This window comes from Helianthus annuus, chromosome 2 (assembly GCF_002127325.2).
Source record: "Helianthus annuus cultivar XRQ/B chromosome 2, HanXRQr2.0-SUNRISE, whole genome shotgun sequence".
Lineage (NCBI taxonomy): Eukaryota > Viridiplantae > Streptophyta > Magnoliopsida > Asterales > Asteraceae > Helianthus > Helianthus annuus.
The window spans coordinates 114,172,489-114,185,435 of record NC_035434.2 but is presented as its reverse complement, the minus strand read 5'-3'; the positions used below and the strand labels follow the sequence as shown (position 1 = coordinate 114,185,435).

Below are 12,947 nucleotides of genomic sequence, written 5' to 3'. Positions count from 1 at the left end.
GCATCTTCCCAAGCAAAAACAAGAGAACAGAAGGCTGAACACACCCCGTGCTCAATGAGCACGGGGGCGTGCCCAAGTGTCTGCAGAAAAGACAAAGTTGTAGAAGCTTCTATCACCCACCACGGGGGCATGCCCAGCGGACACGGGGCTGTGGTCAACTCTAAGATTCGCAGAATCTGGGAAAATCTTGATAGTACAGATACGCTTCTGCACACGGGTCGTGCCCAGCGGACACGGGGGCGTGATCAACTAATGCAGACAAATTGCAATTAATGAAGAAAGAGAATATGGATGGACACAGGCCGTGTCTGGGCTTCTATGTAGACTATAAATAGGGGTGCTTAGCTCATTTGCAAACCATCCCTTGGCAAACCACCTCTCTCACACTTCACCCACCCACCACCACCATCACAACCCACATCCACCACCATTATCCATCATAGAGTGTGTGAGTAGTCTCAAGATCCAAGATTGATCGTAAGAGTTCTTGACAATCAAAGGCCATGTTTGCCTAAGTCTCTTACATCACTTGGTGAAGACAAGTGTCTAGTGTAATACTTTTTATTTTTAATCTTTTCGCACTTTTTATTTGGTTATGTATTGATGACTTTAATAACTAGTTTCTTATGTTGAAGGTGAATCTTCCTTATCATTTGTCCGTGGTGTCTTGGCGTTATTTTACTGTCCATATAAAATAAAAGATTTTCAGCATTCATATCTCCACGGTCTATATGGAGATATGTTGGCTACCTGGTTGGGGGTTAAGGGAATGGTTTGGTAAGAGTCTTGCCTTGTTCAGTGTATAGATCCTGCAAGGACCTGGGTCAAATTTAGTAGGACCTCCTTCAATACCCACTGGTATTGGATGGCGGGGGTCCAAACTCTTTGATCCCCTCATATGTAAGCTACTATTAGAACTTTAACCCGGCTACCTAGGACTGTATCCCTGCTGACTCAGACTACTTAGCCGAGGGTAACGTCACCTTCAAAAGAGCGGCCTACCACATTATGCATTACTAACTTAATTAATTATCTTTCAATAATCCGACCCTTTAGGATTGTATCCTTGCTGACTCAAACTACTGGGTTGAGGGTAACGTCACCTTCAAAAGAGGGGCCTACCTGGTGAAAATCTTTTATTTTATTTTATATAGACAGTCAAATAATGCCAAGACACCACGGACAAACGATAAGGAAGAATCACCTTCAACATAAGCAACTAGTTATTAAAGTCATTAATACAAAACCAATTAAGAAATGCAAAAGATTAAAAATAAAAAGTATTATACTAAACACTTGTCTTCACCAAGTGATGTAAGAGACATAGGCAAACTGGCCTTGATTGTCAAGAACTCTTACGATCAATCTTGGATCCCGAGATGACTCACACACTCTATGATGGACAATGGATGATGGTGGTGGATGATGGTGTTGTGATGGTGGTGGGTGGTGGATGAAGTGTCAGAGAGGTGGTGTGCCAAGGGATGAGTTGCAATGAATCCAAGCACTCCTATTTATAGGCTGAACAGAGGCCTGGGCACGGCCCCGTGTCCGCTGGGCACGGCCCCGTGCCTGTCTGACACTATCTCTCCTCATTAATTGTAATTCGCAATTACACTTAATGCGCCTGCAGTACTTTGGGCACGCCCCCGTGTTCACTGGGCACGGCCCCGTGGTGAGCAATAGAAGCTTCTACATGTTTGTCTTTTCTGCTGCTTCTTGGGCACGGCCCCGTGCTCGCTGAGCACGGGGCGTGTTTAGCCTTCTGTTTTTCTTGTTTTGCTTGGGAGGATGCTGTCGAGGGGTCGGGCAGTCCACTTTTGATCCTATTCTTGTATTTATGTTAGATTTAGCTGTCTTTTTGCTTCTTTTGTTAATTTGAGCTCATTTAATCCTGAAAATACAAAAGGAAGACAAAAACACACTTTTTCCAACATTAGTACTTAAAAAGGGTTAGTTTTATGCCTCATTTGATGTAATTTATATGTTGCATTTTACACACATCACCTACTACAATAACTAAGATAATCTCTTAAAAAGTGCAAAAGTGCGGAAATAATCAAAGGTTACACTAAACACGAGTCGGATCCAAGTGATTCATCTTGACTATCTGTTTTCATTTTTATTTTTATTTTTAAGCATTTTTAGTTTTTATTTTCTAGTTTAAAACATTTTTCTAAACTTTTGATTTGATTAGACGTTGAGGATAAACCGGTATTAAAAGCTCTTGTGTCCTTGGACGACCTCGGTATCTTACCAACACTATACTACGCTCACGATGGGTGCACTTGCCCATATGTGTGTTTGGTGTTAGTAAAACATCGTGTTTTATAAATTTAAAACTTGACTAACGTGTAAAAAGGGCTAAAAATATATATATATAAAAACATACGACACCTCACGCGCATCAGGTACGGTCAGAGCCAAGACAGTCGGCTTACTCATGGGGTGTCTTTGATGACGAGGCTCAGGTGGAAAGTATGTGTCCACCTGAATATGTTACTTGGGAACCCTTTCAGCAGTCAATTTATGATCAGGGTTCGAGGCTGGGTGCTGAACAGGAGCAGCAGCACAGTGAGTTAATGGCTCATCAATGTGCGGTGCATATCATAAATGAAATGAATCTGAATTTATGGGCCTATGATGAAAATCAAACAAGGCGACACATAGATTATTACAATGGAGTGCCCTATGTACAAAATCCACCTTACGTGGATTGCAGTTAGTTGTCGCCGTATTAGCCTAGTATGGAACGACACCCCACGCCACAAGTCCACAGTTCTATGTGGGTTCCAAGAGAGTACTCCGCGCCACTATTCCAGAGCTCGTATCCGTTTCAACAACAAGACCCGCCAACCAGAGGTTTGGCGGATATATTTGATATGAGCTCCTTTTACGACACCCTAGGCGGCTATTATAGTGGACCGAAGCCATCATACGACTGAGCACTCACTGATTTGCACCATCGATCAGGTCTACGTGCTCGTTCTGTACTTTATTTGAACATTTTTATTTTTCTTGTTTTGGTGTGTTTGTCGTATTTGGTGATGTAAACTTTATGTGTTATGGAATGTGTTAAATGAGTTGTTTTAGGAATGGTCACTCATGATGTTTGTTAGTTGGTATTCCCGGGTTCTGTCTTTGTTAAACATGATACATTGGGGACAATGTCGCCCAAGTGTGGGGATGGGAAACCCGGGAAGGGAAAGGTTTGGGACAAAGGCTTGAAAGAGGTTGAAAGTGATTGAAAACGATGAAAAATGAAAAAAATGTAAATTAGAGTTGTAAACAATTATGAGAAAAGGACCAATCTCCGGATTTTCAGGTTATGCAGAAAATCACGTTACTTAATTAGGACTATTTGGAAATCACATAGACATGATTTGATAAAAACTTGTTTTGATAAATAATTAACGGATAGTATATTTGATTGCAATGATCCACGATCGAAACTGAAGGATTGATGCAAATGAATAGGAATCCAATTAATTACCGATCTTAGATTTCATAAACATAATCAAGTTCAATGATTAAAGGTTTAAGACAATGACAATTTAGAAGTTAATCCCAATCGTTGATGAACAAACCAAATAATTGATCAACAAAAATGATTACGATAATCAAATATTGTTTAATCAAACAAGAAACAATAAGAACGACTAACCGAAGGTTTAATCGAATCCTAATCCAAAAAGTCGTAACAATAAGCAAACCAATGTTTCACACATAAACCCTATTCCCGGAGACGGTTACAGGAAATCTAGTGCTCATGACGCTCGTACAATCTTCAAAAGCTTGAAAAAATGATGAAGACATGAGGATTTGGTGTGAGTTGTAGATGATTATGATGATGTTGTTGAAGAGATTATGGAACCAAAAATATTATCAATTGCAGCCAAAAATCGATTGGATGGAAGTGTCTCAATTAGGGTTTTTCAAAACCCATATATCCCACAACAAATGTGTCACGTGCCACTTCCTTTTCACGCCGTCACCTACGGTTTCAAAATCATAGGTTACGGTTTTGCCCATATGTGTTTTGGTGTTAGTAAAATATCGTGTTTTATAAATTTAAAACTTGACTAACGTGTAAAAAGGGATAAAAAATATATATAAAAACATACGATTCCACACGCGCATCAAGTTTTTGGCGCAGTTGCCGGGGACACAAGGATTTTAAAAAAGTTAGGAATCAACGGCCTAATCGTTTTTCTTATTTTTCTAATTTTTTTCAGGATTTTTCTTAATTTGTCAGCTTCTGCAGAGCTCAGCACGGGCCGTGCCTGGTCGGACACGGGCCGTGCCCAATATTGTTACTGGCAGTTTTTATTTTCCGAGTTACAGAGACTTGAGCACGGGGCCGTGTCAAGCTCCCCAGTAACAGGGATCCGGAAAACAATCACTGTATCTCCGACCACGGGCCGTGTTCATCTGAGCACGGGGCCGTGGTGAAGCTTCTGACCAACGTTCTTTGTGTTTTTATTGCAGGACTTGGAGCCCAGACGCCACAACTGAACTTCTCACGCATTGTATGAGCTCCAGTTCTAGTAGAGACATAAAAGAACCCCTAGACGAACCCGAACGCTTTCTAAGAAGAAGACTTAAAGCTAAAAACCAAGAGAAAGTCTCGGGGGACCCACTTCCAATGACGGACCAACGTACCCTCATGGATTACCTTCGACCCACCGTAGGTAACCTCGGCGCCGCTATCAATGCACCGAATGTCGAATCCAACAACTTTGAACTTCGGCCGCATTTGATACAGATGCTTCAAAACTCCGTAACCTTCCATGGGCTTGCGGACGAGGATCCCCATCTACATATTACTAATTTCTTAGAAATATGTGATACCTTTCGGATCAATGGAGCATCAAACGACGCCATCCGCCTTCGAATTTTTCCATTTTCACTAAAAGACCGAGCTAAGGCTTGGCTTAATACCCTCCCAGTTGGCTCAGTAAACACCTGGGATGAACTAGCCCAAAAGTTTCTATATAAGTATTTCCTTCCTACTAAAACGGCTAAATTAATGACTGAAATTAATACATATTCGCAAGAGGATGGGGAATCCTTATATGAAACTTGGTAAAGGTTCAAGGAGCTACTAAGAAAGTGTCCTCATCACGGTCTTGCGGTATGGCAACAAGTATCCACTTTCTATAATGGGTTGTTGCCACACACAAGACAAACACTTGACTCTAGCTCCGGGGGACTTTTAGGTAATCGTCGCCCAAATGAAATATATAATCAAATTGAGGAAATTGCTCAAACCAATTTTCAGTGGCACACTCCCCGAGGCAGTAAATCTATTGCCCTGGGCGCCCAGAAGGTTGATGAAAGCACTTCTTTACAAGCCCAAATCGAGGCCCTTTCTTCAAAAATCAAAAAGCTAGAGATGGCAAAAACGGCCTCGGTTATGGCTTGTGAGGGGTGTGGTGGGCCACATGAAAGTTGGAGTTGTATGAAAGAAGTAGATAATCAAACAGAATCGGTAAACTACATTGATAATAGACCTAGGCCGTCGGGTCCTCCAACGGGTACCTACAACCAAGGATGTCGTAACCACCCTAACCTTGGTTGGAGAGAACCCAACAATAGTAGTAACCAACAAAATCTAAATCAAAGAACAAACTTTCAACAACCAAGAAACGAGTCACAAAATTTCTCTCAACAACAAGGGGGACGAGAAAGGCTTGAAGATACCATATCTCGCCTCATCTCCGACACCGAAAAGAAAAACTCAGATCAATTTCAACAATTGGAATCGAATTTTAGAAATCAACAAGCTAGTATTCAAAACATTGAAAAACGATTAAATCAAATAGCTCAAAATTTCTCCGAGAGACCACAAGGCGCGTTACCAAGTAATACTGAAACCAACCCAAAGGCGCAAGTACATCTCATCACATTGAGAAACCGTACCGTGGGTCCCGAGAAAGCTCCATTGCCTCCAACTGAAAGAAGCCAACTAGCCAAACCACAAATCCACCCACGTCCCAACAAGAGAAGGCTTCTCCACCAATTCAAGAGCCCACCAAAAATCCTCTGGTTCCATACCCCGGTCGATTAATTCGCCAAAAGACCGATGAGCAATTCGCAAAGTTCGAAAATTTGCTAAAACAATTGCATGTTAATATTCCATTTATCGAAGTCCTAACTCAAATAGCTAAATATTCAAAATTTATGAGGAACTTCCTCACTCATAAAAGGAAAACTGAATCAGTGCAATTAGTTAATTTAGGCGAAGAATGCTCCACCTTGCTACTCAGCAAACTCCCGCAAAATAAGATTGACCCTGGAAGCTTCACAATTCCTTGTTCGATTGGGGAATCCCCCATTCGCAATGCACTAGCTGACCTCGGGGCTAGCATCAACCTCATGCCCGCATCAATGTTCAACTGACTCGGCCTAGGGAAAACAAGCCCTACAAAAATGAGCATACAACTCGCCGATAGGTCCGTCAAATATCCACAAGGTGTCGTTGAAAATCTTTTTTTGGGTAACGGGTTAACCCAGTGAATCTATTATAAACAACCGCAAATAAGTACAAGTAGTGAGGATGAGTTCCACACTAGTTCATATACAGGACACGCCCCATATATGTAAGCCAACAAACATAAAAGTACCTATAACATCACATCAACCTAACCTACTATACATCATGAAAAGATATTTAGTAGACAAAACAATACATAACCAAAAATCCTCATCCTCCATCATCAAAAATGAAGTTGCCACGAAACTGCAGCCCCTTAACACGAATCAAAGACGCTCTATCCATTGGAGAACTTTGTAGAAGAGGTGCTTGCCCATGATCTTGAAGACGAAGGATATGTACCCGAAGTAATAAAGTCAATGGTGTCGTTGAAAATCTATTGGTCAAAGTCGGCGAATTTGTCTTCCCGGCCGACTTTGTCATACTAGATATGGAGGAAGATACCGAAGTACCGCTCATCTTAGGGAGGCCATTCCTAGCTACGTCCCAAGCAGTGGTAGACATGAATGGTGGAACACTAACATTGAGGATTGGGGACAAGGAAATGAAGTTTGGAGTTGGGAGGAGAGTAGAAGACGACAACCCGGTCAATTACATGAAGGTCATAGACTCAAGTTTGGATGATGCTCTCCGATGGTGCAACATGGGATGCAAAACATCCCACTTGGGTAACATATGACTAGGCTTTGGGTCTAGCCAAGGACCCTTAAAAACGTGGCCCACCACGGAGGCATTCCGCGGAACTATCCGTAGTTTAAATTAATTTTTATGTTTTCTAGTTTAGTTTTAATTTTCAGGAATAAAACACACTCGGGATGGTGAAGGATACCAAGGGAAACCTGAACCAGCACCCCATGCACAAAAACAGGGCCACTCGACAAATTTTTCTTCATTACAGCAAGTTCAGCACGGGGCCGTGCTCAGCCAACACGCCCTGTGCTCAACCATCTGCAGAAAATACCCAGTTCAGGTAACTGGACACGGGGCGTGCTCGCTGAACACGCCCCCGTGCCCAGGCTTCTGTTTCTTTTTGTTACTTTCTTTTACTGGCGATCTGAACACGGGGCCGTGCCCGGACACCACGGGGCCGTGTCCAGACGCCCAGTAACATAATTTTTTGCTTTTTCACACCCTTTTACACATTCAATCAACCTAAAAACTTATTTTTGGGACACATTGAGGACAATGTGTAATTTAGTGTTGGGGGGGGGGGATGCTAAAACCTTGAATCTTGCAAGTCCTAATTACAAGCCTTACACAAAACTCTATTGGAACCGCTAATCACCCCAATTTTTTTTTTCAAAATTTTTTCAACTTTTTGTACTTGTCTAGATTTAATTTGGGAATTTCAAGTTCTAAAAAGGTTATATTTTTACAAATTTACAACCGATAGCGTCGTGATAAAAAGAACCAACATAAGAAAATTATGAAACGACATGACAAATCTAGTTAAAATTTGATTATATATACTTGATCACATAAAAAAACCCATTCCCACAAAAAGTGAGTTTTGAACCTTTATTGAGCATACAAATACACATCTTTAAACTAAATGCTCATTTTTCGTTTCTTGTGTGAATAACCGTTTGGTTCTTACGACTCTAGAACTTGCCATGACGATACATTCCCGGTCCTTACCAACTTAAACCCGAGTAAGTAAATGATGGAGGCATTAGGACTAACCCTTTTTATTTCTACACCATTATTTTTCTTTTTTTTACCACCTACCCAAAATCCCCCTAGTTAACCCCTTTGAGCCTAAACCTTTTCATTTCTTAACCCAAAACAAACACCCTTTTACCCACCAAAACCCTTTTTCATTTTAAACCCTTTATTTTAGTAACAAATCTCGGTTTTTCTTATGACTCCATATCAAATACATATATATATATATATATATATAATGATGAAGCCAAAAGAAATAAACAAACAAGTTTATCAAAAAAGAACTTTGTTTGAAGAATTGCTTCATCAAAATAAAAAGTTACAAAAATAAAAAGTCTTACGAAAACCGACGCTTTTTACGCCTTTTGCCCTTTTCTACTAACCACTAACCCAACCACCTAACTTTAACCCAAGCCTAACCCTTCCCCCAAAAGTCCTCTTGATATTTACAAAGGTGTATAGTTAAAAAGGAGGAGGATTGATTGCTTGGCAAGCTTATGGTAGGAGTAAGTTCCATGCCGCTCTCGAGTGTTTCACTAAAATATACCTTCGGCCGAGTGTTGAGTGATCCCCCGTGAGGTATGTGAACTTTTATATAAATGGAATTTTAAAAAGGCATGTTATGCCCTAATAAGTAATTTATCTTATGTAATGTTTTAAACAAATCATGACGAATAGGATTGTAAATAAATAAAAATAAAACTTAATAAAGAATCTTGGAAATCCCGACACTCTATGACAAGCCCAAAAACCTTCTCTTCTACATGTTCCATTTGGGAGTGTAAAGCCACATTATAAAGAGTTTTGCTTGAGGACAAGAAAAGATTGAAGTGTGGGGGTATTTGATGTGCGCAAAATGCAACATATAAATTACATCAAATATGGCATAGAACTAACCCTTTTTTAGTACTAATGTTGGAAAAAGTGTGTTTTTGTCTTCCTTTTATATTTTCAGGATTAAATAAGCTCAAATGAACAAAAGAAGCAAAAACGCAGCTAAATCGAACATAAATACAAGAAAATGAACGAACGTGGCATGCCCGACCCCCCGACAGCATCTTCCCAAGCAAAAACAAGAGAACAGAAGGCTGAACACGCCTCGTGCTCAATGAGCACGGGGGCGTGCCCAAGTGTCTGCAGAAAAGACAAAGTTATAGAAGCTTCTATCACCCACCACGGGGGCGTGCCCAGCGGACACGGGGCCGTGGTCAACTCTAAGATTCGCAGAATCTGGGGAAATCTTGATAGTACAGATACGCTTCTGCACATGGGTCTGCCCAGTGGACACGGGGGCGTGGTCAACTAATGCGGACAAACTGCAATTAATGAAGAAAGAGAAGATGGATGGACACGGGGTCGTGCCCAATAGACATGGGGCCGTGTCCGGGCTTCTGTGCAGACTATAAATAGGGGTGCTTGGCTCATTTGCAAACCATCCCTTGGCAAACCACCTCTCTCACACTTCACCCACCCACCACCACCATCACAACCCACATCCACCACCATCATCCATCATCCATCATAGAGTGTGTGAGTAGTCTTGGGATCCAAGATTGATCGTAAGATTGGCGTGAGGCGTACGCAATGACTTTATCCCGTTGCATCAACACACAGCCAAGACCCTGAATTGACGCGTCACAATAAACCACGAAATCGTCTGTGCCCTCTGGCAAGGAAAGAATATGTGCGCTACAAAGTCTATCCTTTAAGTGCTGAAATGCTGTTTCTTGTGGATTACCCCAACGGTAGGTGACTCCCTTCTGAGTTAGTGAAGTGAGAGGTTGCGCAATCTTGGAGAAATCCTTGATGAACCTTCTGTAGTAGCCCGCCAAACCCAAGAATTGGCGGATTTCTGTTGGTGTACGGGGTGCAGACCAGATCTTAATTGAGTCTACCATGGATGGATCAACATGAATCCCATCCTTGTTACCACATGGCCTAGAAAGTGGACTTCACGAAGCCAAAAGTCGCATTTCGAAAACTTAGCATACAACTGTTCTGTTCGGTGGAGTTCCAAAATAAGCCGTAGATGGTGCTCGTGTTCCTCCTGACTCTTAGAATAGATCAGGATGTCGTCGATGAAAACAATAACAAACTTGTCCAGGTAAGGCTTGCACACTCTGTTCATAAGATCCATGAAGACTGCAGGCACGTTTGTCAGCCCAAAAGGCATGACCAGGAACTCGTAATGCCCATAGCGAGTCCTGAATGTTGTCTTAGAGATATCCTCGTCTCGGACTCTCAGTTGATGGTAACCTGACCTCAGGTCAATCTTCGAATAGTAGCTCGACCCTTGCAGCTGATCGAACAAGTCATCAATGCGTGGAAGTGGATAGTGGTTCTTCACAGTCACCTTGTTGAGTTCACGGTAGTCAATACACATTCTGAAGGTACCGTCCTTCTTTTTCACAAATAGCACTGGAGCTCCCCAGGGTGAAGAGCTGGGACGAATAAAACCTTTGTCCAAGAGCTCTTGCAGTTGCGTGGACAGTTCTTCTAGTTCTGATGGAGCTAAACGATAAGTTGCTCGAGCTATTGGCGCTGCTCCAGGAGCTAGCTCGATTTGAAATTCAACCTGACGATGGGGTGGGAGGCCAGGTAATTCCTCAGGGAATACCTCAGGAAAATCACGCACAATCGGGATATCTTCGATCTTCTTTTCTTTCTTTGAGGTGTCAGTAACAAGGGCTAAAATAGCAGTGTGGCTCTTTCGCAAACACTTCTGGACTTTGAGGAAAGAAATGATGCCCACCACGGCACCACTTTTGTCGCCATGAATCACTAGAGGTTCTTCACCAGAACGAGGAACGCGGACGATCTTCTCCTTGCAAAGGATCTCTGATCGATGTTGAGATAGCCAATCCATACCAATTACGATGTCGAAACTACCCAAAACGATACGAATGAGGTCGATAGAGAAGGTCTGACCAGCTAAGACGAGATTACAACCCTTAACTATGTGCGTGGCTTCAAGATTTTTACCGTTTGCTAGTTCTACCATGTGTTTGGTGTTTAAAAGTGTTGGTGTGCGCTTTAACATTTGACTAACTATTAAGGACACATAGCTGGTATCGGCACCCAAATCAAATAACACAGTAACATAAAAGTCGTCGAGAAAGAACTTACCCATCACCACGTTAGGATCATTCCTTGCATCACCCTGACCAATCACAAACACACGGCCCCGGGCGCCATTGTTTCCCCCGTTGTTACCCCCATTGTTGTTTCCGTTCCCCTGATTATTGTTGTTATTTTGGTTCTGGTTCAACTGAGGACAATTTCTCTTGAAGTGACCTTCAGCACCACACTGAAAGCATCCCCTGTTACCCTGCTGCTGCGGCTGATTCTGCGGTGTTTACTGTTGCTGTTGACGATTCTGATTCACAGGTCGTGCGCCCCTGCAATCCTTTACTTCATGACCAAACTTGTTACATCTCAGACAACGGCCCTTGTTGCACTGCCCACTGTGATGCCTGTTGCATCGGTTGCACTTGGGGTGGTTTCCCCTGTATCCACCCTGCCCTTGACTACCAGACGATTGCTGACCAGGACTTTGGTAGTCGTCAGTCTTTCACTGCTGAGACTGAGACTGAGCTGCTTGAGACCCCATCCCATTGCGCTTGTTGTCACTGGGGGCATCAGAAGTAGTTGTGACTGTAGCAGTAGTACCAATACGCTTGGGCAGTTTGTTCTGTTCCACCGCCTGATCAGTGAGACGATGAGCAAGTCGAGTGACTTGCTGGATGGTGCCAAGATTAGCCGCGGTCACATGACTCTGAATTTCTAGCACAAGACCCTTGAGATACAGCTCGATACGTTTGATGGGAGGGTCTACCATGGTAGGACACAAGATTGCCAGTTCATTTGACCTTTTCGTATACGCTTTGATTTCAGACCCCGTCATCTTTAAGTTGAAAAACTCCACCTCTAGCTTGGAAGTCGTCGCGACTATAATACTCTTCCTTAATCACTTCCTTGAAATCATTCCATGGGGTGGCGTTAGCAGCAACAATCCCCAGCATTTGAACCTGAGCGTTCCACCACGTGAGCGATATACCTTCAAGAGTTCCAGTAGCATACTTCACCCTACGTGCCTCAGGGCATTCACACATCTCGAAAACAGACTCGAGCTTCTCGAACCAATGGAGGAGGCCTACCGCTCCTTCTGTGCCACTGAAAGTAGTAGGTCGACAGTCCATAAAAGTTTTGAAGGTACATGCAGGAGGCTGAGCATGTTGACCTGTCGTGTGTGTAAGAAGAGTCAAAGTTAAACACAAGTGTTGGTTTACACGAGTAGGATCTAAAGATCCTAGAGTAAGTTGCAATAGCAGGTTATACCTCCTGCCTGAGCGGCTGCTAGAGCTGCAGTAACTTGTTCATTGATTAGAGCCGTTAGCTGGGCTTGAGTTAGGTTAACGCGTCCACTCATGATCTTCGTATCAAAGGAAACATGAGTAAGAGATGTTCGTGAAAGTGCGATGACAGAAGAGAGTAAGCACACATGTGTTCTCAAACAACAGTTGTTACGTTCATCTAAGCATACCATGAGCAAAGTTCTATGTAACTAACAAGTAGGCAATACAAACATAAACCATACCACCTAGAATGTTGAGGCTTGCACGTGGAGCGAGGGTCGTTGTGGATCGTTGAGCACTGTACAGGTTATAGTCTGGTTTTACCAAAAAGCTTTTCCCCTTTTTAAAACCAAGTTCACTATAACCAATGGCTCTGATACCAATCTGTCACACCCCCAAAATCCACATGCGGAGTATCACCGCTTGGAGGC

General features: G+C 42.6%; 1 non-coding gene across 1 annotated transcript; it reads right to left on the bottom strand.

Annotated features, from left to right (window-relative positions):
• Positions 1-5,023: 5,023 nt before the first annotated feature.
• On the bottom strand, positions 5,024-5,130 carry LOC118489940. The gene has a single exon (XR_004887951.1). It is a non-coding gene; the product is annotated as a small nucleolar RNA R71 (small nucleolar RNA).
• Between the last annotated feature and the right edge of the window lie 7,817 nt (positions 5,131-12,947).